At 42.2% G+C, this 26,208-nt stretch overlaps 1 protein-coding gene across 5 annotated transcripts in view; it reads left to right on the top strand.

Moving 5' to 3' along the window:
* The first annotated feature begins 1,406 nt into the window (after positions 1 to 1,406).
* The window catches only part of daam2 (dishevelled associated activator of morphogenesis 2), a 104,983-nt gene continuing 80,181 nt past the window's right edge, over positions 1,407 to 26,208 (top strand). For 2 of the 5 annotated variants that reach the window (XM_034222040.1, XM_034222036.1), the window contains exon 1: positions 1,407 to 1,554. The gene's annotated coding sequence lies outside the window, so the exon portion shown is untranslated. Of the gene's footprint in view, positions 1,555 to 10,756; positions 10,804 to 12,643; positions 12,662 to 25,038; positions 25,336 to 26,208 lie in introns of those variants that run through there. The other 3 variants (XM_034222038.1, XM_034222039.1, XM_034222037.1) reach the window with 3 other exon arrangements.

Here is a 26,208-nt window from a genome sequence, read left to right as displayed (position 1 = left end):
GTTTATTTATGATAAGAATTCTAACATGAAAGTAATTCTTAATTAAATCAAAAGGGCCTTCAAATCAAGGCCATACATAAAATATATATAAAGTTGGAGGGGAATATGCCATGCAGTTAGGATCCCTTATTGTTTCCACCAATTCTTGATTGGAAACTTTTATGTAATATCGTATCAATTATAACTCTTCATTTTTGCCATGACATGAATGAAACATAATATTAACACCAATACTTATTTTTCCACTGAACTATAATTGTGAACCTAAATTATATGATGCTAAAAACTGCTGCACAGACTGAAACAAATGTTTTTGTTTTTTATGCTGATCAATTAAACATCACGAAAGTTAGCTTTTACAGCTAAATTACGTTTAAGATCCAAACATTCACAGAGGGACCAACAATTGGGCTCACATGTCACGATCTTTTTATGTTATTTTTTCAGATAGCCAATCTGAAATCTAAAGAAAAAAAATCTGTACATGTCTTCAAATGAACTGCAATGATTTCTGTTTATACAAAATGGTTATGGGTGTACTTTAATAATCCCTAATCTCTGCCAATTATATACAACAAAACCAAATTGATAAAAGCAATGTATTTCAAGAATGAAAGGCCTTTCGTCATATGCACACAAGCTTCAACAGAGTTTTGGCAATGAGAATCTTAAGTCCCAGCCTCCTTCAATAAATAATAATAAATAAATATACCTAAGACATGAAACGATTTTGCAAGCAGAAACAGAAATAGAAAAGTGCAAATTAAACAAAATGTGCAAGTAAATGCAACAATAAGTGAAGTATATAAATGTAAAATAAAATAAATGCATTGGAATAAATAATTTGGAAAAATATTTTATTTAAAAGGGCAAACAAAGAGTTTCTAAAAGATCAACATTTTGTATTCAAAAGTGTTCCCCGCAGGTTTTGTTCAGCCTTGCTTGACATGTTCCAGTTATGACTGAGAGTGGTCATCCTCACCTCGTACACACACAGTTAGAGACAGACAGAGGGACATACAGAGAGTCACACAGAGAGACATACAGAGAGACAGACAGGCAGAGAGACATACAGAGGGACATACAGAGAGACATACAGAGAGACAGACAGACAGGCAGAGAGACAGACAGGGGGACATACAGAGAGACAGACAGAGGGACAGACAGACAGAGGGACAGACAGGCAGAGAGACATACAGAGAGACACACAGAGAGACAGACAGGCAGAGAGACATACAGAGAGACATACAGAGGGACAGACAGACAGACAGACAGACAGAGGGACAGACAGACATACAGACATACAGGCAGAGTGCGGTAGCTTTAAGATGGGGGGCGTGGTGCTGCTGTTGTGATGTGACCGACTTGCCAGTGCCTCCTCTCCCCACTATCACTCTGCTGAATGAGCAGCCCCGTACAGTCACAACAGGGCATCGGCTCTATTTAGCCAGCGAGCCGCCGCCACACTCCATTTTTGGCCATATTAGTGCGGTGACAGCGACCAGGGATTACTACCATCGAGCAGACACTGTTTCTCCGCAAAGAAGCTGGAAGGTAAGTTTGACATTTCTCTTAAAAATCAGTGTAAAATGATTTGTATAGGTAGGCTACCTTGTGATGGTGTCCCTTCAGAAGCGTGGAGAAACGGGAGAAATCGGCTGGATATGGTCACAGTGAGGTTTAAATAAACGACCATGAGGTACTGTTGGTATTTTAGCGTTTTTAAAAGAAGATAAATGCAACAGTCCTGTGATTTAAGATGACAATGTGCTTCTCTGCTCTTAAAGCCACTTTAAACTCATCGCTTGATCTGAAGCCTGCCATGATTTTACTATTAAACATGATCCATGGCTAATATCACCTACTCCCATCAGATTTATCACGTTATTGGCCACCATTAGGTGCACATTGGTTACTTTAGGTCTAGCTCTGCGCATGACAGGCTACCTCTGCCGATTTGTTTTTAATAGATTTGACGTTTAGTGACATTATTGTCATTTTCAGTTATGAATACCCATGTGTGTTTTAATAGTGGACTGCATTCTGCATTACCATGATGCGCAATGCATTTGACCTCGATATTAGGCGGCGGTGCGTTCACTGCTGCACGGACATTTAGTTCCTGTGAGCATCCAAAGAGGGCGCTGTCATCTCAGTGCCAGCCTCAGTCATACTGTAAAAAAAATGACTATTACAAGACATGATGTAGTATTGTGTCTTGCTTTTAAAGTAAGCAAGTCAAGTGAGATTCTCCTTACTTTTTCAATTTGTTGTACATGTTTGTCTTTTTTTCCCCCCTCCCCCCCAAATGTATGTTTTAATCTTGAGAAATATGATATGCAAGTGAAGCAGGATAAGGGGCATTATATTACATTTTTGGATGATATTTTCTTGTTTGACAATGTAACTTTAGACTCAATGTCAGAATAAATCACTTGATGAGTGACTTGAGCAATTCTCCAGGTTTCTACCCAAATCATCATGTAAAAAAAAGTATTCTGTAACAGCAAACCTGTGTTTCCTTGTTTGAATTTAAAAAATAAACCTGGACAATCTCACATGTAAATGCTAAGATTTCTAGTCTCACACATCTGTTTTTTATTCCAAATAAACACATTCTTCATTTGCAATCAGGAAAATTAAGGCAAATGCTTGCACACTTGGGGGCATCCATACCTCGTAAATCCCACATTGCTAGTCAGTTTATAGGATGTGAAGCGGCATCAAGAGCTATTTAATCTCACTGCACATCTGGCAGTGATGCAGCATTGGCTCCTCTTGGTCAGTTGTTGAGGCTTTACAAGCACAGCACCATGTTAAGCACAAAATCATTTTCTCCTACACACACACACACACACATACACATACACATACACACACACACACACACACACACACACACACACACACACACACACACACACACACACACACACACACACTCTCACACACACACACACACACACACACACACACACACACACACACACACACACACACACACACACACACAGAGCTTTGCTTAAGGAGTACTTAGCATCTGCTACATTCCTCCTACTGGATCCAGATTGTGCTACTTGGAAGTCACAGTGATCATTTACTGTTTTTGGCCAACATAAATAAATAAGAATAAAAACATAAAGCAAGCGTTGATTATGGGTGAAAGGATTGGAATGGATTATGACATAGAAATTACATTTTAATCATGCTAACCCATTGGGGGTAAGTGGCTTGCAGGATTTGTCCATGTAAGGCTGCTGCATGGAGGAATTTTCAACAATGTGTTATGCACATTCTTTACAGGCATCAATATGCTGCCCACTGAACCCCCAAGACTTGTGTTAATGGACATCAGCAATGGATGGATTTAGTGAAAAGCCCTACACTATAGCAGGGCTGCAATCCACTGAGCTTTTAATACGCTTTAAGCTTTTTTTTACAGCCTCAAACGTGTACAATTATACATATAAAAACAGGAATATTTGTCTATTTACTCTCAAGTCAGACTGAAGCAGCTGTTGCAGCAATCTGGCTGGACTCTTTTTAGGACCACTGTTTTGACTAAAGCGCATAATCCTTGTCCAGCTACCTGTGTGTTTTCCAGGAGGGATGCAGGGAAGGAAAATATGTCCGATATCCAAAAGCAACAAGGCCACTGGGCTGAGGTGTTCTACCTCAGGCTGTGCCCCTGCTGACTGAGCGAAGGGTAAAAAACGTTTAGCTTTGTGTGTGTTTCTGCGGCGGAAGGATGACTGGAAGCCTCGTCAGCTCAGTGTGGCTACGTGTGTGTTACCGGGTATCAGAGCGGCCACACATGGCTGTGGTGTGTGTCTGTGCCAGGTTTGGGAGGGCTACTTTAAAGGTCCCATGTCATGCTTTTACGGTTACTACCCGTCCTCTTGTGTGTTATGAAGGTTTTTATGCATGTAAACGGTGTGCAGAGTCACAAACCCTCAAAGTACACCCTGTAGGGAGTACAACTCTAACACAGAAAAGACCTGTCTATGCTGCCCCAGAACGCCTCGTTGGAGATTTCTCTTTTTCCATTGTTTTCTTCCTGAGTACAGTGACGTGCCCATACCCAAATGGACCCATTGGTCCAAATGGACAAATCCGCGGAGCCGTTACGTTAAGTCCGTGGATTGGTCCAAATTGACCAATCCGCGGACTTCCTCACACACACACTCAATCTTTTCTCAGCTGCAGCTCCGCCGAGTTCTCTTCCCTGAGACGGCGGGACACGGCGAAGCTGCGTGTGTATTCGTGCTGGGTTTCGCTGTGTCTCGCTGTCTCGCAGGCGGCCACTGGACTCATGGAGTGGGGGGGGGGCAGGAGCTCCAACAAGCCGTTTAGGACAGAGTGAATACACATACTGTATGAGAAACCAATGTGATTTTGGAAAATTGCACAATATAAATCTATTTTAGTAGACCTCAACAATGGAATTATGATCAGTAGAAATGGCCATGACATGGGACCTTTTAAAAATGTTATCCATTACAATTACTAGTTACCTGAAAAGAAAAATGTAACCTAATCTGAGTATCAAAATATAAAAATTATGTAATCTGATTACTTTCTGTTACTTCTGGATTACCTCAATATCAGACGCAATGCAAATAAATACAAGAGAAAATGTATATGATTGAGATGTTTTTTGTCAATAGAACAGTGTGACCCATGGAAAGAAGAAACAAAGATATATTTAGTATCAAAAATGATTTTACTTATAAGAAAACCTGCCTTTCATTAAGCATATTCAGGCAGTCGTCTATACACCAACAATGAAACACATGAGCACATACATACATACAGTTAAAAAAAGCAGACATCAAATCTGAGCTAATATAAAATGCTCTGTTTTAGTTTAAAATATACAGTTAGGCTCACACACATTATTTAATGAACATATAGCTTCCCCTACTCAATTAAACAAAGAACAAATGAACCAAAGAAAGAGAAAACCATAAAGCAGATTCAGGAAGTAGGTGTATAGATTCACACTTAAAGTATTAGCCTACAGAACAGTACAGTTTACAAAGAAGATATTTAAATCTGATCCTTTTACAACAAACACTATACTCTTTTTACTAACATTGTAATCCTGCTAGTAATCCCAAATTATTAGAAATGTAACAGTAATCTAAATATTTCTTTAATGTGATGTTAAAGGAAGGTTGTGAGGTTAAAAAAATATCCTGATACGTAATCCCGTTACATGTAATCCGTTACTCCCCAAGCCTGGTCTGTGCCTAGTTGAAGCTCCTCTGCAACGGGAGAAGGTGGCTAGCAAAGGAAAGACAGGGCCATTGTTCCCTACCAGTCACTGAGGCAGAGGTTGACTCATTGCCACCAGGTCCAGATGTTTTGGTTGGAAATTGCTTTGCCCTTTGGGGCCGTAAGGTGAGAATGTGGTGTGTCGGGCAGGATAGGGCACGAGCTGAGGCTGGGCGGAGGCATGTGCGTGAAGCTTGCTGCTCAAATCCTTTGTGCAGCCTTCACCGTAAACACACATGAGCAGCCAATTGCTTCGATGTATAATTTGTCAAAGGCACTCCGGATTTAGATGTACATTATGGTCCACTTTTACTAAGGTTGTATGCAATGGATACTGATCAACACATCATCTAGAAAGCCAAACATGTACAGCACTTCCACCCTTACAGTTCATCAATGCATGTTCCAAGTCCATCGCCTTGTCCAAGTCTGGCCTCATAAAACTTGCATCCTTAAAGTTGCCAGCAGTTGGTTCTTCTTCCTCATAACTTACACTGAGTGTTCATAGTGCACCCAGAAGGTCTCATGCTAGTCTCTGGCTTCAGCCCACTTTTATCTTAATGCGGTGGATAAGCAGGCAGCGTGCTGGCTTACTGTATCTGTGCAGTTTCTGGCGCAGAGCAAAGAAGTCTGGGAGTAATTAGCTGTGAGGGTATAATCCTATACCAGACACAGTGTTTGCATCTGTCATGACCCCATCAAACCTCACGTCTCCTTCTAGCACCTTCATTTACGAGTATGTGTGTGCGTTTATGTGAAAGTAATTCACAGATTTGTTATTGCAGCAGGAGGCAACCATATTTGACACTATGGAAGTCACTTACTTTCATTCAGTGCTAAATAAATATCTGCACACTAACGTTCAGACATTATACACACTTAGATCATAAACCAACTTTTACAGAATATTTTTTATGGAAGATTAGACAAAAGACAAAAAAAAGTTTACAAAAACATGACTTTTTCTTGGGGATGCTCATTTTTTATTCTGTCTAAAAAAAGTATTCTTTCTTTTACCTTAAAGGTCCCATGTCATGGCCATTTCCACTGATCATAATTCCATTGTTGAGGTCTACTAGAATAGATTTATACTGTGCAATTTTCCAAACTCACATTAGTTTCGCATACAGCATCTCTGTAAACTACGTGTATTCAGCAGTATTCACTCTCTCCACTAAACGGCTCGTTGCAGCTCTTGCCCCCCCCTCCCTGTGAGCCCAGTGTGCTCCGATTGGTCGGGACGTTGTGAATCGCGCTGAGCTCCGTGGAGGTGTGATTTCCTTGTTTAGCGATACACAGCCAAACTCATCCTGAGCACACACAAAGTCACAGCCGAAGTAAAAACAATAAGTGTGGCTTGATATTGAGTAAGAAAAAGGTTGATAAACGCTGTGAGAATGGGTCTGCAGAGAGAATTTCGCCACGATCCCAACTCTCTGTTATCAGCCTGCAGCCAGGGAGGAGAAATCAGCAGAGCTGCCTGCACTGAGTGTGTGAGGAAGTCCGTGGATTGGTAAATTTGGACCAATCAGCAACAAACGTCAGGGGCTTAACGTAACGGCTCCGCGGACGTAACGTAACGGCTCCACGGATTGGTCCATTTCGTTCCGGATACGGATGACATCATGCGTACCCGGAAGAATCAAATGAACAATGACGTATCTCCAACGAGGCGTTTTGGGGAGGTATTTTCTGTGTTAGAGTTTTACTCGCTACAGGGTGTACTTTGAGGGTTTTGACTCTGCACACCGTTTACATGCATAAAAACCTTCATAACACACAAGAGGACGGGTAATAACCGGAAAAGCATGACATGGGACCTTTAAGACAATCTTAATATCATCCTTTTGTAGAAGGCCATAAGGGCTCAGTGTGCAAGTCTTGCTGATGGATGTTTGCAATAGGCTCTGGTTGGTTTCTCCTGTACCAAGAGGCTGTTATTTGTGCCGAGAGGCTGTTATTTGCCATAAAGAACCTAAATTGGAAAGGAAGCACACCATGTGCCAGGAACCCATGGCATAAGATCAGCATTCAGGTTATCCAACTGTGAAGCTGTGCTGATATGATCTTAATGTATATTTGCTGGCACTTCACCTCAATATCTGTATATCTCCAAGATTGACTTTCTCTTTCTGTTCATCGCATCACTCGTGCACTTTAAACATGCTATTGTGGTGTGTACAATTATGCAACTATGAACCTACTTACCCTAATTGCTTGGACAACCAACATCCCCGGCGGGCCATGTGTCAAACCTTTTCCTTTTTTTAATCTTCACGGAGGAAACCTCATGTCCAATGGGATCTATGAAACAAAACAGTGCAAGACACTTTGCATTCTTCCGCCACCCCTCCTTCGTCTTTTTCCTCCTTGTTTCTGTCCCTATAGTCTAATTTACTTTCAGTCTCGTCACATACACCCCCTTCCTCCAAATGAAAAAAACGAGTTACATAATTCGTGTGGTTAATTAAAATCTCATAAACCCTGGATACTCTATCATAGGATAGACACCTCAAGTTCAGTACTCTCAGTTCTGCACAATGTGCCATTGTTAGCCAGTGTTTGTGCTCTCGCACCTCTGTAGTGTTTTTGGAAACAGTAGCTTGCTGCCTTGACTATCTGATTAGAATTGCATGTTTCCACCCCTCCTATAAGGCAATTTTAAGTCTCACCAAGTTTCATTATGCATTGTTGTGATTTTGACGAAGAAGAGCTTGTGGGCACTGTAAAGGTGGTATTTTGCATTGTTTGCATGATGGCCAAATAATCTTTTTTTCAACCAGTATGGGAGTATATACACAGGGAGCAGGTGCTCTTGTAAGATTGGCTCTTTAATGTCTTGAGGAATTATTTCCCCATGACTGGGAAGATTAAGTACTGGGGGTAATGGAGGTTGAGAATATCCTAATATGTCTTCACTTCCTGACAGCTCCCTGCCCCCTACCTCCCCCTCCTTGTTCCCAACCATGGTCGCCTTTACCCTCTACCCTCCTTCACCCCCAGACAACTAACTCAATGCAATGGTTGTTTCACTCCCCTGACTCCATGTAGTCACAGGTAATTAGCTCCCGTCAAAATACATTGCTAGACTCAGGGTTGAGACTCGGCCATCCAAACCCCTTGCTCCTGCCCCTTCGCTTGGCTAATATTACCCTGTGCTACCGGGAAAGGGCCAGATAGGTTTTGTCAGTAGATGGAAGGAAAATAAAGGAAAGGGGGGTCCCACTCGGGACCTGTGCGCGTGCTTCCTTACTGAACACAAAGCAGCTCTTTCACTTGGGATATGGAGCACATATGGAAACGTTTATCAAACCTCCAGTGCGTCAGTCCCCCATATTCTCTCGGCTGCAGGTTTCCCTCATCTCCGCATCTCAGATTGACTTTGCCTCTGAAATTAGCTTGAAAGGCTGCACCTGGAGATGTTCCTTCGTCTACCCTTGCTCCTTGGTACTCCTGAAAGCCTGAATCTAACATTACCCAACCACTTTGAGGTCAAATGTCTTTCAGTTTCTGGGATGTTCTGTTTTGACCTTGTGGTTTGTACACACTATCCTGTGGACATAACTAACTGCTGGTTTTTGAACCACTAATGACCTACTGCACTGACCTACAAAGGGTAGACTTTCATAGTGATGCCAGTATTTACATTCCAGTTGATAAAGCAGATTAATTCCACTAATACTTTCAACATGGGACATTTAGCATGAACTGCTGCTTTGTTGAACAATTTCAGTTAGGGTTAAATAATCTGAATTCAATGTCCTACATTTTAGTAAAGTTTTATTGACTTTCCTTGAATGAATTATTGTCCACATAAATGTATAAGAACACTATTTTAACAGTAACACAATTCCAGCGTGACATCATCTTCAAGGATTGGCCTCTAAAGTGCACAGCTGGGTGTAGATAACGGAGCAGCTTGGATGTTTATTTTTTCCCCTTCTGCATTCCAGCTTCTTATTTATAATGGCTATGATATCCAGCTCGGGGGGTTACTTCTATAAAAGGAAGTTTGAATACTTTTGCCTACCCACTCGAAAAGGAGGCTTGCATGCCACATTTTCTCAAGATGTAACTGTTAGATTTCCAGAACGACATCAATCAAAAAGCAAAAATAATTACCAGTTTGGCTTGGTTCAAATACAGTGGCATACATGACTGAAGTGTGGACTGAAAACACTGTAGAACCAAAACAGAAATCTATCAGTTCCCTCCGTAGGACCCCTCAAAGATTGAAACCCCTGAGCCTTGAGCTTATTTGCTGTTCTGCAATAAGTATTTGAGAATAAAAACTGTGTAAAATGATGGCAAGAAATACAGCTCTTTAAATATAGGGTCAACCCTATGTTTTTGTTGAGAATAGATTCAACACACTGTGGTGAAAGGTGATCTGTGACCTGGTCCAACTGCCTGGCTAGCCCTGTAGGAAATAGATAATGTTTACAAAGCGCTTGCCATTATGTGCATTAGATTTAATTATCTTGACATGTCGGGTTGAGTAGCTAATGGCATTCAAACTCTATCCGGAGTCATGTGTTTTTCTTTTCCTTCAGTTTAACAATAAAGTTCAACCAGTTCCTCTTAAACTGAGAGATCCTCCACTTGCAAACCCTTGTGCCAAACTGAGGACCAATTATATGAGTTTTTATCTTGCATAGTTTGTTTCCCAGGATCAAATCTTTGCCAAAGAATCCTGCATTTCTCAACACTAACAATCCAGATGTCCTCAGTGGCCGGACACCCCATTTAATGCCCAGCAGACGGTATTTGTAGCAGTGGATTGAGATGAAAACAGATGACCTTAATAAGGTAATTTACCAATGAACTGTGTCGGTTTGGCCAAATCATCTGGTAGAGGCCCTCTAAAATTTACTTAAGGTTACTTACAGGTTAACCATTCCTGGAAGAATCTTGAGTCTATTGAATGTCCTTCACAGAACAGTGTTTGTCTATAGTGAGCATTAACCGTGAGGGGTCTTTTAACAGGAGATACGGTATAGCATATACTTGTACTTCTTAGGGGTTGTGTTATTGTAACTATCCGATCTTCCTCCTTTTTCTCTTCCTCTGTCTCCTTAGTGGAAAAGGGTCCTTTTCGCTGCCCTATGCGGCTCTGTTTGTGTTTTTGATTGTGGGAAAATGTCTTGACTGTCCGTGAGAGTCCTCCGCTCTCTGGACTTGCTTTTCCCTTGGGGTCCTCCAGGCTCGGAACGGCTGAGCCCCACCATTGCTCTGAGGCCCTTCCCCTGCCAGCAACCCCTAGTGGTAGCAGAAATCCTTTGGCCTGTCTTTCGAGTCCCAAATCATTTGTCTAAGCTTTAAGTATGACCAGCCCCCTTCCCTTATAGTCAGCTGAACAACATAGTTAATCTTTTCAGAAGGGGGGGATCCTTCAGGCTTTTCAACACAGCGATAAAGAAGCCTGGCAAAAAGCACTCCCTACCAATGAATCACTTCGGACCGGGGCTGAGATCGAGACATAGATGTTGATGTGACACAGAATTTTTGAGAATGTTCCAGACTCTGGTGGGTTTACTTTGGCCACTCTTGCAGAATACGTCCTGGCTCCAAAGCTGGATATTCAACATGAGATAGGTACAGTTTATAGCTCTGAGTTTGCACTTGTGTTAATGAGATGGAATGTTCTGGTTCATGTGTACAGTATATGTAATCTGACTAAGGGTATTTCCTTATTAAAACTAAGTCTGTGGCTTTTTATGTTTAGATTGTGAATTTACATTTTCAGTTAAATGCATGGCAATAATTCACTGGTACCATTTAATTTTCACATCTGATTTATGGGATTCCCCTGGAATACTGGTTTTATGTCACTATACTATAGAAGTGTCACAAATGACTTGATGTGTTTGACACTCTAGTGACCAACAAAGAAATTGTCTGTAATTCTTTACTGAATATGACAGTCTCTCAGATAACCAGGCCTCCCATCTCCTAACTAAATTAAGTTTAAGCAACAATTATTCACTTTACCTGCATGTCAAATGTGTTTACTTTTAACAAAGTGATCTAAGGCTGGAGCTTCTTAACAAGATTTAAGATGTAGATGCAACCAATCCAGCCATCTTCCTTCCCCTTCTAAGCCATCATAATATTCTTAACCTATCCTCATCTTCAAAGAAGCCAAACAACCAATTCATTGTTTGACCTTTGGATGAAAAACATGGCTTAAATGAACATTATCTGAGAGAACCTTCACAGCAATCACATTCTATTATAAAACCCAATGCCATTAGGCAAAACTTAAAACATTTTAAACCTCAACACAATCATAATTCTTGCTTACACTTTTTCTGTTCCTACTTTTGGCTTCTTCATTTTCCCATGCATTTCTTTCCAATCATGTAATGACTTGATGTTGCAGTTCAAAGCTCTTAAGTAGAATAGAAAACGTGTGGCAGGCACTTTTACTGTGCTTTACGGGCTCTCTTCCAGCCTCTAATGCTTCATCTGAGATAACTGTCATGTTTGAGCTTTGAGGTGGATGGATGAATTCGCTTCAGCATCCACGAGCATATATAAATGGTTCTGTCTTTTTACTTTTGAGTACCTAAACAGGCAAACACCATTTGAACGGTAAACCCGAGCCATAGATCCTTCATCCCCGGCAAGTTCTTTGCAATAACTCCTTTTCGCCAAGTGACAAACCGCATGGATGGTAACAACTAAAGCATTCAGAGGCTGTATGAATAGGGGTCTGTCTCGGGAGAGGCTTGTTGAAATGGGGCCTTTTGCTTTTATCCCTCCGGAGAGGCAGATTGATCTTACGCAGGTTTTGCGCTGGCATTGCACTTCAAATGGACTGTTGAAAGGCAAGGCGTTCATTTGTGCTATGCGATAAATTGCGTAATTTTCCCATATTTAGCATCTGTGGGTGTTCTCATCCGTAAGCAGTACCAGACCATCTCTTCTACCCTTTCCTTATTATGTTCTTTCATTCTCCTGTAATGCTACCCCTATCTCTCATTCATGACTTTCTGATGGTATTTTTCCTCTATACCATCATTCTCAATATTGTCATCTGCAAATTATGCAAAACACGGGTTCCGATGTGGAATCTGGTTATTTCTTTCTATTTTGAAAGTTTTGCAGATGAAGAGGAGATGGTGAGGACGCCTGTTAAACATTTTCCATCCTCCAATAGTATACACTCAATCTCTCCCTTGTGGTAAATATCGCATGTGGACATCAGCTGACCTCCTTGGTGCTGTTCCCTTGGTTACTAGGATACTGATCCTCCCCCTTCATCCCCCTCTTCCTCCGTTGTATCGTGCAACAGCCTCTCAGAGCAGTGGGCTGTTTTTCTTCTCATTCCACTTGTATAAACCAGGAGACTATCTGCCATCAGCATTCAGGAAGTGTCGGGGTAAACAAACGCCAGGATTCAGACAGGGGAAACTCAAATGACCCAGCCATGTCCTAGCAACCGTCAACTGCAAGTTATTTTTAGTGCTTTTGGTATCTACGTGCATTGTGTTAATATGGGGGTTGTTTATATGTGTTTAAGTGTCAGGGAAAACTTGGTTGTGCACTTGTTAGATCACATGTTCTTGGAAAAATGAAGCTTCCTCTCATATTAAGTATCATCGCACACTGTGCCAGTTGGCGTATGATGCAAGCTCTTTCCAGTCCTGCCATTGAGTAATTAGTCATTTAAAGTGTATTCACTTCCATGCCCCAGTTCTCTTCTAATGTGGTTATGTAGCTCTATTCCAACTCCCCTACAGTAATGTGCTGCTGGAAGTGATTGCTTTGACCAGTTAAGGGTTAGGAAAAGGGTTTGCTTTTCCAATTGTCAATATGGAAGAAATACACATCTAGAAAGCTAAAAGCTCTGCAAAAATGTGTGTTGAGAGATCCATCCCACTTGCAAAGGAGTGATGGAGAGATAACCCATAATCCATTGCTGTGTGTGCCAAACACACACAATAATTGGCCTTCAATACAGTTACTGGAGGCTGATATATTTTCCCTCTGCCTCTGTGTCTATCTGAACAGGCCTTGGCGGTACTCTCAATTTTCATGCAGCATCAAAGCCTGTGATATTTCTTCAGGCAGTGAGCCATCTAGAACATTGCCTTTTTAAAGTCCAGCCCCCCCCCCCCCCCCACCATCATCACAAATCACCTCTCCCTTCCCCCTCTTTACCCCCTACCTCCATATTGTCCAGCAGCCGCGGGGATAAGCTATGCCGTGTAGCGTCAGGAGACTTAAAGACATTTGTGATCCCCAGAGAGAGAGGGAGATGTGAAATGGAGGGGGGAGGGGGGTCAGCGATGCTACCGGACCGTAACCATACCCTTGACCACATCTACTGGGATTGATGCTAGTGTTGGGGGGGATTAGAGGTATTAGGCAGACAGATTGGACCCTTGATGCAGACATTTAACGCTGCTATATAAACCCAAAAATACGTTTAATATTCTGTTGTGTTGACAGACAAAATCCCTTAAATGCACAGTTAATTAAGAGGGTGAATAGGGCTATTGGAAGGCTTTGAATGAATGTGATCTTTTGTATTTGTATTATTTTTATGTGAAATGATGGGTAAGATACTAAGACCCAGAGGGGAGTGACCAACTTAAGGCCTTGATTGCAGCCATTGGATATCGACCTCCTGTAAAGTCAAGTTAAAGGCTAAGCAGTTGCCTAACTTGCCGAAAAGCTAAGGTATTGCCTTGATTTGCAATACAGTAATGGTATGATGTACATACTCCCAGTTCAAAGATTAAAGCAGAGTATACCTTATGTATTGCATCTGAATCTTCCTGCATTAAAAACAAACATTACTCCATCCCAGTTTCTGAATCTGCCTCTCCCACTCTTCAACTTCCTTCAATAACCACCACTCCAGTGCTAGGCCCTGATTCGCTGCCAGTTTAACTTGACGCCTTTCTCACATCTCAACGTGTTTTCCCGCAGTTTATCCTTTGGAACATTTTAAGCCAAAGATAAACAAAATATTTGAAAATGGGAACAACCCACGCAAAGTATTTGGAAGAAATCGTAAGGATGCAAGGAAGAGATTGTTCGTAAAAAGCAGAAAAAAAACATACTGTATTGTCATGCAGCAAAAGATTAGATTCACTGCTGTGCACACATCCTCCAATTCTACCATATATGCTATACATGCTAATGTAAAGCACACATGAATGAACACTCTACCCGTCAGTACCTTGCTTTCCTGACATTCCTTCCAAGAGCTTGAGGAAGAGGAAAGGGATCTGCTGATCAGAGGCCTGATGGTCTGGCCCATGAAACAGAATGAAGGGAAGGAGCCCTGCTGTGATTCATTTGTTGCGAACATTTGAACACAAACACAAACTCACTTAGAACCCAGTTGATAAAGTATCCAAACAGATGCTGACCATAAATCTGTCTCAAGCTGTTGGCTACTGGTCAGTGATGTGCAATACATTTCCCAGACCTAGCTTCTCTTTTCATTAGATTCTACTTGAAATGCTGAAAAGTAATTGCATATCAATTGTCTGTACCTTTTACTGTAGTGCATTTTTAGCTGTAGTATGCCAGTTTGGATGAACAGTAGCAGACATCTCTCTGGATTGGCTTCCTTTTTTCTTTTTTTGTTACTGTTGTCTTGTAAAACTAGACCACTAGGCTCAAAGCTGAGTAAGCCATTTTGGTTCCCCTAAGGAACAGGAGGCTGTTGACAGTGGAAGAGGATGATGTTGCTGTTGAGCGCTGTTCCCTGTTCTCTCATCGATCTGCCCCCATTGTCCTTTCATCTCAATCTGAAGGATCAATGCTCATGATTATTGAAATGGCTGCTTAGAGCTTGGAAAGAAAAAATAAAGAGGGGAAGGTCATTGAGTTCTATTTCATATCACGCCCGGCATCTCAGAGGGCAGGCGTGTCAACTGTGTGTACCACAGTGACCTTATTATGGTCATAATAATGCCAGTTCCTACTACAGTTCTTCTGTCTTGGGAAAACAAAGAGGCAGACTCATTGTTCAGCGAAGGAAACTAAAATGCAAAGAGAGGAAAAGCTGCTGACCCACATTTTTGTTGCTGCTTGCAATTGGACAACGACTCCAGGCCCAACCTGACCATTTAGCTTAAATAGCATGTAATCGCAACAATGTGTGTTGATTGTACGCCGCCAGGGCAGATGTGATTAACCCAGATTTGTTATGCAGGGGTCAAGGCTTCTTTTTCAGAGCAGGTTTTCATCCTGGGGCACATTCTCATTGTGAGAAATGTTGCGTTTCTTCACTTAGAATCTGCACACATGCTATGTATTTTTTCTGCTTGGCTAAGGACACATCTGCACAACATTACAATGCGCACCTATCAGAATGTTTTTGGAATTGGCTGAAATATTGGCATTGGTCGAAAATAAACATTCCCTTTGATATATGACAGCCCAATATGTTAATATACAAAAAATATTCAATATGCAATGTTTTGCATGTAACCTAAGTTGAAGGACTTTCCGTTTTTTCCCAGTGAATGTGTAGATTTTGAAATCCATTTCATTCTATGTCTGTATCTGCCAGTAGCCCATAATGATAACAGTAGGCATAAGAAACTTGATGATTTATTCAATTAGGCTGGAAAAAAATCCAAAATGTTATCCAAAATTGTTATTTGTGTTCAACTAATGTTGGCAGTAGGCTGTTGTATGCACATATTTCTTTCCACCTACTTACAGAGAACATCATGTCTCTCCTGAAGTGGATTTAACATCTTATCGCGACTACTCTAAATAAGTTTGTATGCTTCATGGACTGTTGCACAAGATCAATAATATGATATAATAATATATTTTAAATTGTTTATTGGTCTATACCAATGACTCATCATTATCATTCGGCATCGCCCAATCGGCCAAAATAAGTATGGGCAAATATACAAGTTTGTCCATTCGTACATTACAATAAATACAGTTTATATTGACAAAGTGAGGCCTTCAGTTTTGGTTCTGATCTAATTGGATGCTACTGATGAATGCACTTTTGTGCATTCGAATGGCAACAAGGATGAGCTTCATGCATGGTTGTATTGAAAGTCCTCCTCAGTGTAGCAATATAAACCCATGTATTGGTTTATCATAGTAAACTGGTCAGTTTCCAGCATGTGGGCACTAGCCTGCGTTCTTATGAGGTAAAATGATGTTTGTTAGCTCGATTTCGAAAGCCTTGTGTGGGTGTGTTTTTGTGAGGACATTTTTAACAGCAGAAAATGAACAAGCGTGCAGGTCTGGCTTGTCAGTGTGTGTCATTTAGAAGCCAGATGGATTTCAGGGGCACGTGGTGCTGGCCGTGTGTCTGCCTCTGCAGGAGCCTGCCCTGGGCTCAGCTGGCTTTAATCAACACCATCATTTACCCCTCTTGCGGGTAATCGGCACACAATGGGCCCCCTCAGCAACGCTCCCTTCCACCTCCGCTCCCCAAACACCCTTCCACACAGCATGGTGCTACATGTATTTACATTTTCTCTTTTGTATACACAGCAGTCAGAAAATACAAATGTGTGCTGCCACACTTCCTCACTTATAAGCAAAGTAGCTTAAAAGATAAAAAAGGTCTACTACAAGTTGTTTTAACCATTGTTTATAATAAAACTCAACATCCTAGGAGTGCTACCAATGGCAGAGATCATGAAAACAACTCAAATGGGACGCAATTTGTACTAATTATCAAATCAAATCAAGTTTTATTTATATAGCACATTTATAAACGATTTTTGGTCGAGCCAAAGTGCTGTACATAATAAAAATAGCCTACAATAGAGACACTTTACAGCAAATACAACAGCACAGATTGTTCAGAATATCAGTATGAGAAAAAACGACACCCTCTATCCTTAGACCCTCACATCGTACAAGGAAAAACTTCCGGAGAAAACCCACAGTTTAAGGGGATAAAATGGGAGAAACCTCAGGGAGAGCAACAGAGGAGGGATCCCTCTCCCAGGACGGACAGACGTGCAATAGATGCCGTCTGTAAAACGAAGGGATAATACATTTTACAGCATAGGTAGTCCAAATGTTAGGAAATGCATGTGTCTGTAATAAGAAGATGAATCCACGAAGATGTCAACTACAATCCTGTGGGAGCCTTCAGGGAGGCAGCAAGACGAGACCCAAGGCAGGACCGCAGAGACAGGTTTAGCCACGACCCGAAGTCCACGACTTAATCCAGAACTCAGGATAGAGGATCCAGGACACAGGACCACAGCAAGAGGATCAGCCTCGACTCCGGATCCCGGCGTAGATATAGACACAAAACAAGAAAACATTTGGCTGGGTTAATCGGAACAAGAGAATACACAGACAGACAGAAGGAAGAACAAGCACTCCCTTAGGATAGGTTGAGGGAAAAGGGTAGCAAGTAAGAGAGTAAGAAACAGAGGTGAAGAGGCACACGCAGGGAACAAGGTCCCCACTGGAGCCTTAGTTGGAAATTGATGAGAGATAGTGAGGTACGCTGTGTCTACGAATCGTAACACTCCCCGGCCTGTCTAGGCCACTCTACAAACCGTTTCCCTCTAATAAAACCTTGAGAGGTTAGAGAGGGAAAAGGTCTTGGATAAAAGTTATTCTTGATAAGAGAAGCCTAGAAGGCCAGAGAGAAAAAGTGAGTTTTAAGTGTTGATTTAAAAACCCCCAGGGTCTGGGCCGACCTCACATGGAGGGGCAAAATGTTCCAGAGCCTGGGGCCAGCCGCTGCGAAAGCTAGATGCCCTCGGGTTTTAAGCCTGGTCTTAGGCACTACCAGCAACAGCTGATCAGCCGACCTTAAGGCTCTGCCTGGAGTGTAGCGATGGAGGAGTTCGGCTACATACTGTAGGCCGGAGCCAGCCCATTTAGGGCTTTGAAAACAAATAAAAGGATTTTAAAATCTATTCTGAACCGAACTGGAAGCCAGTGCAATGAGGCCAGAATTGGGGTGATGTGGTCACGCTTTTTATGGCCAGTCAGAAGACGTGCAGCTGCGTTCTGCAATAGCTGCAGGCATCTAATTGAGGCCTGGTCCATACCCACATACAGAGCATTTTTAGTGATCCAGTCTCGAGGTAACAAAGGCGTTAATAATTATTACTGAAAGAATTATTGAAATGTCTTATCTGCATGTTTTCGACACATTTAAGCAACAAAGCACAGTAGTATATGTGGTTGATTTTTGTGCCAGTTGGAAATGTCTTTGTCTGACACAGAAAGGATGGCCTGGAGCAGCGTTTCCGCCAGGGGGGGCGTCTTGCCGTCATTTGATGCCATTATTCAGCTCGGAACGCCCTGAACTCGAGCCGAGGGCGTCCAAAAAAATAAATAATTTGAGAGAAGATTGAGAGTTTTTATCGCTTGAAATTACGAAAAGGAAAAAGGACAAGGACATCCCTCTGTTGGAGGGGCAAAGGAGTCTGGTGGGATTCTTTTCGGAGTATTGAAGATCGTTTCCCCGATATCGGCGGTGCCTGCTACCACCCCCTTGATGAGCGTGGGGGTGCTAGTGGAGCACGCGCGTGAACTGCGAGCGCCGGAGCCTCGCAGCGGCAAAACTGAGGCTCCGTGGTAAACTGTGGTAAAATGAAGAGCCGTTTGAGAGCCACCGAGACAAATGAATGAGCCGGAATTCCCATCACTAACGTAAAGACATAGTATCTTTAAGGGACGCTCAACCCCCCCCCCCCCCCCCGCGACCTCGGGGTGGACGCACTCTCAGCCCTGGTCTGGCGGAAACACTGGCCTGGAGTGTGTTCCAATAAGGATTGGGTTCTTATCAATTTAGCTTGGGTGCAATCTGTTATCACTTTGCCTGATATCTTCCTGCAGACAGTGTTGAATCTCTGCATGCCAAGGATCTTATGCCTCAGTATGTTCATCTCAGCCACTGGTTCAACATAATGTTGACCCAGAGGACAGCAGTATAATCTATTTGACAGTTCACTTGGTGACACCACTGAGTAGCTTTTAGGTAGCTCCTTCTCAGCTGGGTAACAGGATGTGGCAAAGGGCTCCTTTACTTAAGGGGACAGTAAATCATTATAATAACATGTCTGACCCTTACCACCATATGAGAGTCAGCTGGACAGAAAAACTCTCTGTGTACTTGGATGGATTATGAAGCACGTGTGCTTGAGTGATGCCTAACGGTTGAAGGTCGACAGTTGTTTGGCAAGTTTTCTATGAAGATATGTTACATGGTTGTTGGGGAAATAATTTGCCTTTTCTACATTCTGGACCAAGGGATTCATGGTGATGGATTAAGGTGTTCTGTTTTGGATGTGATTTTGTGGTTTATTCCTAAAGTGAGTGTTTTCCTCCTCAGTGTTTGATATGGTTCTTGTTTCCTTCAACATAGACATGATAGCAGCTCAGAACAAGCTGCTAAGAGGTGTACCACAATGTGACATTAGTGAGTTAGGTAGATGTTTAGCTTTAAGCCAGAGTTTCCAATCACACTAAGGTAGCTGTCATTTTAACCAGCAAGATGGCCATGATAGATTACTCTGAACAACTACTGGTTTATGTTAAGAGTTTAGAATGGAAGTTGACTATAAAAATAACCTTTCATTAAGAAACCCCTTTGAAAATAACGTTACCATTACTGCAAAAACCTCTGGACTTAGATCTGCAAGAGGTTTTCTTCAAAAGGGGGATATTTTCCAGACCAAATAGCTGTGTTGGCTTTTCGTAACAATTTGCTTTTACAGCTATATAGACTCTCAGCTGATGGAATGTACTGTATTCAAAACAGCCACCTGTTCTTATATGACTTGGGCTTGAAGCTTGGCTCTGTTCAACTTTCTTCGTGGTTCAGTCCTTTGCTGTGGAGATAAACAGGAAGTGTTTGTTATTAATCTGTCATCTCTGGAGGGCTCATAAAATAGTTTTAGCGTTCTGTTGAACCCAGTAAGGCCATCATTCTAAGCATTACATCTTCCAAGGAAGAGAAAGAAAGGTATTAATTGTCATTTATTTTCAGCAGCGTTGCTCAGAGTAAACTGTGGTTAAGCTGGTTGGACCCATTATGATCAAGCCAGACCAAAGGGTTTGAGAATAAAATTGGTGGGCTATTTTTAGGCAATCCACTTCCTCTGGTTTGTGATACAAATCTTTTGAGAAAGAAAAGAACAGTGTTTTTGTCCAAGTGGCTTCAACGGCTTGTCAGTAGTTGCCCTTGCTGTAACAGCGTCATGCAAATGCATAATTACAGCTTTGTTTTCTTGTATTTGCTTATTTATGCGCGTTATGATATTTGCCAATCTTCAATGCTTCTTTGTTTGAAGCTCCAACCTACAGTTTTTTTGAGTGGTGAAAAGCAAATGTGAAGATTACTGGAGCCCTAAGTCTAGTGTAACGTGACCTTTTCTGTCCAGACAGAACAGCCACTGGGTTCAAAGAGATCCCCACCCTTAACTAGAGGTCACGGGTCAAGAACAAGGGTGTAAGGTCATGGACGCAGACACGCACCTGTTCACAGGGGGCCTCTTTGCAGAACAGATGACTCCCAGATGTTTCTAAAGAGTGTGTGGTTTGACGGTCCCATAGATTCAGAATACCCCCTGCGAATGCACTGTTTAGAATTGGACTAAACATTTCATTCCCAGAACTGCTTCACCATACATGGCCTTATAGTGCTTTTGAAGGAAGTCAAAGACTTGATTTACTTTGTTTTTAATGGATTTTAAAAATGGACTTTCTTACACCTGGAAAAGCTCAGAGGAGGACTTAGTCTTGGGTTCAGTCCGTGGTCAGCAAAGAAGGGACTCATTCTGAACAGTCTCTACTGAAAAGATCAGTACTTTTGAGTGTTTCCTTTTGATTGCGGGCTGAGAAATGGTGATAAATTGCAAGGTCAGTCAAACAGCTGAAGTGGTACTCTGTGGAGAGAAGTCCCCATATTGCCAATATATAGTAATAGCAACTGGGAAACATAAACCTTGCTTTTTGATTGGAAGCATCTGGGGAAAAGAGCAATGTTTTTTTTTCTTTGTTTTTACAACAGTCTCTTTTCCAATCACTATTCTCTGTCAGCCTTTATTATTTTTACAGTTCACACACCTGTTTTCCTTGCAGTCTCAAAAAGGAGCTAAAATAAGTGATGTATTAGAATGATTTTAATGTAGGCCTTTTCCACTCCGAGATGAACATTATTCGGACATAATTCAAAGTTAAATAGTGTTTTCTTTCATGCCCAGTCTTCAAGGCATTACCTCATACAGTCAGCAAAAAGCTGTACCATTGTCCAAACATGACAGCATTTAGTTGGCACATATCCAGGCAGACAGCAGAGGTACTGTGGGAGCAGAATAGTTTGGTGACTTCTGACCCTGCCCAGTCTGACTCAGGGACAAGAGAGCCATTCAGATGCCCAAAACTTGCCAAAACCTCCCCAAAAGCACCCAGCCCTCAGTACAAATGACAATCCAATAGTAATCCTTTTGAAATGCTTAATTACTCAATTAAGAGGGGTAAAAGCAGGAGGATTATCACATGTGTAGAAGAGGCTAAATGGTTAAGGTAGAAGTGCATCCAACAGTGAGAATTTATACAGGAAGTGCAGTGTTTCCCACATAATTTGATTCTATTTGTGGGGGCACTGCCACAAATAAATCAATGTATGGGAAACACTGAAGTGTGTAAATAATAAAGACAGGGAAAGAATGTCACCATATGAATATAGTGACTTCGATGTATGGTTTATGGCTTTACAGTCATTACAGTACTTTTCGGCGGAGGCTTTTGAAAGATGGATAGTATCATGTTCCCCACTATGATGATTTATAGGGAACATACAATTAGACCATGTATACAAATGGGCTCTCATGTTTACGCTGTCAAGAGTTCAGGCATTGTGCAGCAGTGGTATTTTCCTCAGTGGCAATGTATCTCTGTGCGGGCGTGAAAGCTATGGCTGTGTTGTGCTGTCTCAAGGAATTCTTCGCTTAAACAAAACAAACTTTAAATGAAAGCTCCCTGGTCTGAAGAAACCCTAAATAATACATTAAGGAACAACACGTCGTAAGACAGGACTGTTTGCCATGTTGGCTCTGGCAGCTGCCGGTATGGAGGAGGATTCTTGCAACTGCTCTTCAGTGACAACCGTGGAAAGGTTTCTTTGAATGCCAGAATCTGCAGTTTGATATACTTCTCTCTTTTAGCTGCTTCACTTTTCACCCGTTTGACTGCACATCAGAGGTCTGACGGAGAATGGGTGGTTTATGAGCCTAGACAAGACCACCTTGGGTGACCTGCTTCTTTTCGTCCAAAATGTCATTCACCTTTTGTTCAACTCTACGCCAAGTGCCAAGTTTTGTTTTTACTGCTACCCCTGACCAAATGTAGCTCTTGTTAGCCACATTTTCCTTGCACTGTGGCAGGCATTTCTTTTTGGTTGTGAAAGATTGTTGCCCGGAATGTTCAGTGGAGTCTTCTGTCTGCTTCCTCAGTGGGTACTGGAAGGTTTAGACAGTAGCTCAGCAAGCGTCCACCAGCTGACAGACCAGTGACTGGCAGGTTGTCTGGAGCTTCACGTCCTTTTCCACCAACACAGATATGCGAAGAGGAAAGCCCCCTACCTGAGGTGCCAGTCTTGCTAAACATACTCCGGTAGCTAGTTTATCCATCATGACATTTGCACTTCCTGTGTGGTTTACTCTGGCATGCATTTAACAAAATTACCCAGGGGGCAGTGCATGTTCACTGAAACCGAGTTTGTAGATTCTGCGGTCAGCTTCCAGTCATACAGAGTGACAATTTTAAGTTGCAGAGTATGTAACCTCTTATTGTTTATCTTTCTTCAGAAATGCATGTTGACCAGACAATCATACCCTCAAAAATTAAGAAAGTCGAAAAGATGGACATACGGCCAGTTAGACCCTAAATTCTTCTTTTAGGGGGGTGTGATGTTTATCCCAAACATGCCAAGCCCACCCCATTTACGTCAATTAGTAGATGTAATTCACCAGGCTGTGATGGATGACACAGTAGTAGCTGAAATGCACTCAGCTACCCTGCAGAATAAACTTAGCGTATTCCTCTGGGTCGCGGTTCGGAGATATTACCCTAGAGAGAGCAGAAGTGATCCAAACCTGACTTTGATGATCCACAGAAAGACAGAAAGTGGCAGTAGGGAAAGTGGAGATCATGGAGAAAAGCTGGACATGTCTAAGAGCTGGGTTAATGGATGCATCCCCAGGGTTTGCTTAGGAATGCACCAAGGCATTTCCGCCAGCAGCTTGATGTCATCCATCTTCCCTCCCTTGAGAAAGATGACAAACGGCATGAGGACTCCCTCTTTTCCCACTTTTGGCTTATAAATGGCTCCAGTTTGTGTGTGAGAGTGAAAAAGCCACAGTTTTGCCAATACTTGAAGATGGTTAGTGTTTGCGTTTCTGTCCTGTTTTATAGGCACCATTTTATTTTTTTAAGTATGCACACATATTTTGAGAGTTGTAGCAGATACCAACTGCTAAATGATAATGTATTCGGTTGGCATGTATTGATTGCATAAACACAGTTCCAGTTTCATAGGGGCTACTCAGTCTTTCCGTAGGTCAACTATCAAACACAAAGACAGAAAAGCTCTGCAGGTCTGTCTTTCAATACCCAAGATTTTTTTAATATTGCCCTTGAAAAATCCTTTCCCCCAATCTGGTCAGCCGCTCTTTATCTATTTGCACATTATTTGCTGAAATCAAACAATAGTATGGATCGCAAATCATCACCAGACCAGCAGTCACCTCGCCAAACCTGTGAACATGCAGTCTGGATAAAGATCAAATCACTCTAATGTGTCCGGATTTCTATAGGATGGACAGTAAAGGTAATGTTAGAGGATTTGATTGATTTGTGTCTAAAGGCTGTCAATATTGGTCTTGCTGAAATGCATTTTTACACATAATACACATTGATTGAGAATAATCAATAGTGAAAACATTCATTACAAGTTCATTTATTTCATTATGAGTAAATGTTTCTTTAAATGCTTTTCAATTTCTTTGGACCATCTAGGGTCAGGGGTGATGTTTGTGTCTTGCCCAGTGGCATGGGAGTCTTGGGGGGTCTTGAGATTTTGACGCCAATGTTTGCACTTGCTGACCCCTCATATTATCACAGTTACATACTTGAACCGTCTGTGGTGTGGCCCTCTAGCTGACCCCCCCCCCCCCCCAACCTTCATACATTACAATTGGATGAGATAATGGTGTGAACTTCACAAACTTCAGCAGAGCTTTGCACAATCAGGCATCCTGTATTAACTTCTTCCAAATGAACACTGATTGAATCTCAGGGAAAGCCTTCTTCCTGTGCGGTCACCGGGGTATTGGAGAATCCCATATTTGGCATGTCTTTTGTGTGTGTGTTCTCGCATGGGCGTGTGTTCTTTTATGTGTGCTGGCCAAGAGAAGACACGACAGGAAAAGGGTTTCCTATGGGCGTTGTGTGTGATATCCCCTCCATCCAAAGCCTTTTTTTTGTCTGCATTGGGTGGAGTTAGAATTGCGGGGAGGTTTGGGAAGCGCAGGCTGGCAAGGGTCATTTCCTTTCATTTGAACTTCTCCCTTAGCCTCGCAAAGCAGACACCAACACACATGCATACTGTACATAAATGCATTTATATTCACAGAAAATCCATCACCTTCTCGCTGACAACCACATGGATGCTGTCATGCACTGGAGCTGGAATCCAGAAGGGGAGGGGAAATGGAGCGAGTGATCCAAAGACAGAGCGCAAAAGAGGGAGTGCAAGCAAGAGAGGGAGGGGGAGAGAGAGTGGGGACAATGTCAACAGCTCGGCTCCCAGCACAGTCAGCTGAAATCCACAGCTCAGAAGCTCAGAGGAGAAGCAGACAAAACGCAGCAGCTTCGGTCGGGAAACATCGTCAGACTCGGCAAAGGCATGGAATTCGGCCACAAAACACAAACTCCAAAGGGCAAAAAAAGGGATTTAAATCCAGAGGCTGGAGGAATGCTTTAAAGATTTCTTGTAGCCTTGCTTCGTTGAAAGGCTCTTTATATTTAAAGTGACACAGGAACAATCCATTTCTCAGGGCAGCCTGTCTGACTTTGGTAAGTAGGAGATACTTGATCTTGATACTGATACCTTAGACCCTTGCCGGACACACATCGTAGTGCTTTTCATTCAGTAGGAGATTGCACACTTGACAGATGTTTGAGTGTAAACCCAGTTTGTCTATGCACTCCATCCTGCTGCTCAATTCAACCGAGAAAACACAGACTACTGCCATCAATAAAATAAACATTAGTCAGTAGATTCAGTACAAAGTCAAGCAAAGAAAGAAGCCGGCGGGCAATACGGGCTTCTTATCCCACTAAGTTGTTAACATTTCCTCATTTTTGTGTTGTTGTGATTGAAGGGTAGGGCCATGTTTTACTATACTTCACTACGGTAGCTTTTATAGGTCATAAACAGCAGCAAAAAGCTGGCTTGTGAAATGTGCATGGTCTTCATGTTTTGGCTCTTTCTTCAGTGGTATTGACAGCACTCCTTGCTTAACTCCCATGTGTGCTGCTGTATTATATGAGCAAGCCTTGTGAAGCATTGATGGTAGTCTTGGATTCAGTTTTAGCTGAGATGGTTTAGAGTTTTTTTCTTTGGAAGAAGTGACATGATGTTTCAGGGATGGATGGCGGTTCAGCATTTACAATAGCTGGAGGAGTTAGTCTAAAGCAATTGACATCCATGTTTGGTTTTAACCATAACGTTTGGCTGGCACTTAGATCATGGAAATGTTTGGCATTTTAGGAATTGAGGCAGGATGGGACAGTGTCATGTAATGGACGGGCCTATTTTGGGTCCTAGACGTGGGTTGATCACTCATGTTCATCAATCACACAGTCAGCCCTTTGGTGTAAGTTGTGTCCTGGCAGCCAGACATTCCATATATGCTGTACATCTCCCCTCCCAGCAACAACTCAACC

The sequence above is a fragment of the Gymnodraco acuticeps genome, unplaced genomic scaffold (assembly GCF_902827175.1).
Source record: "Gymnodraco acuticeps unplaced genomic scaffold, fGymAcu1.1, whole genome shotgun sequence".
NCBI lineage: Eukaryota > Metazoa > Chordata > Actinopteri > Perciformes > Bathydraconidae > Gymnodraco > Gymnodraco acuticeps.
The sequence above is the reverse complement of the archived record's forward strand: the minus strand, read 5'-3'. Positions and strand labels throughout refer to the sequence as shown.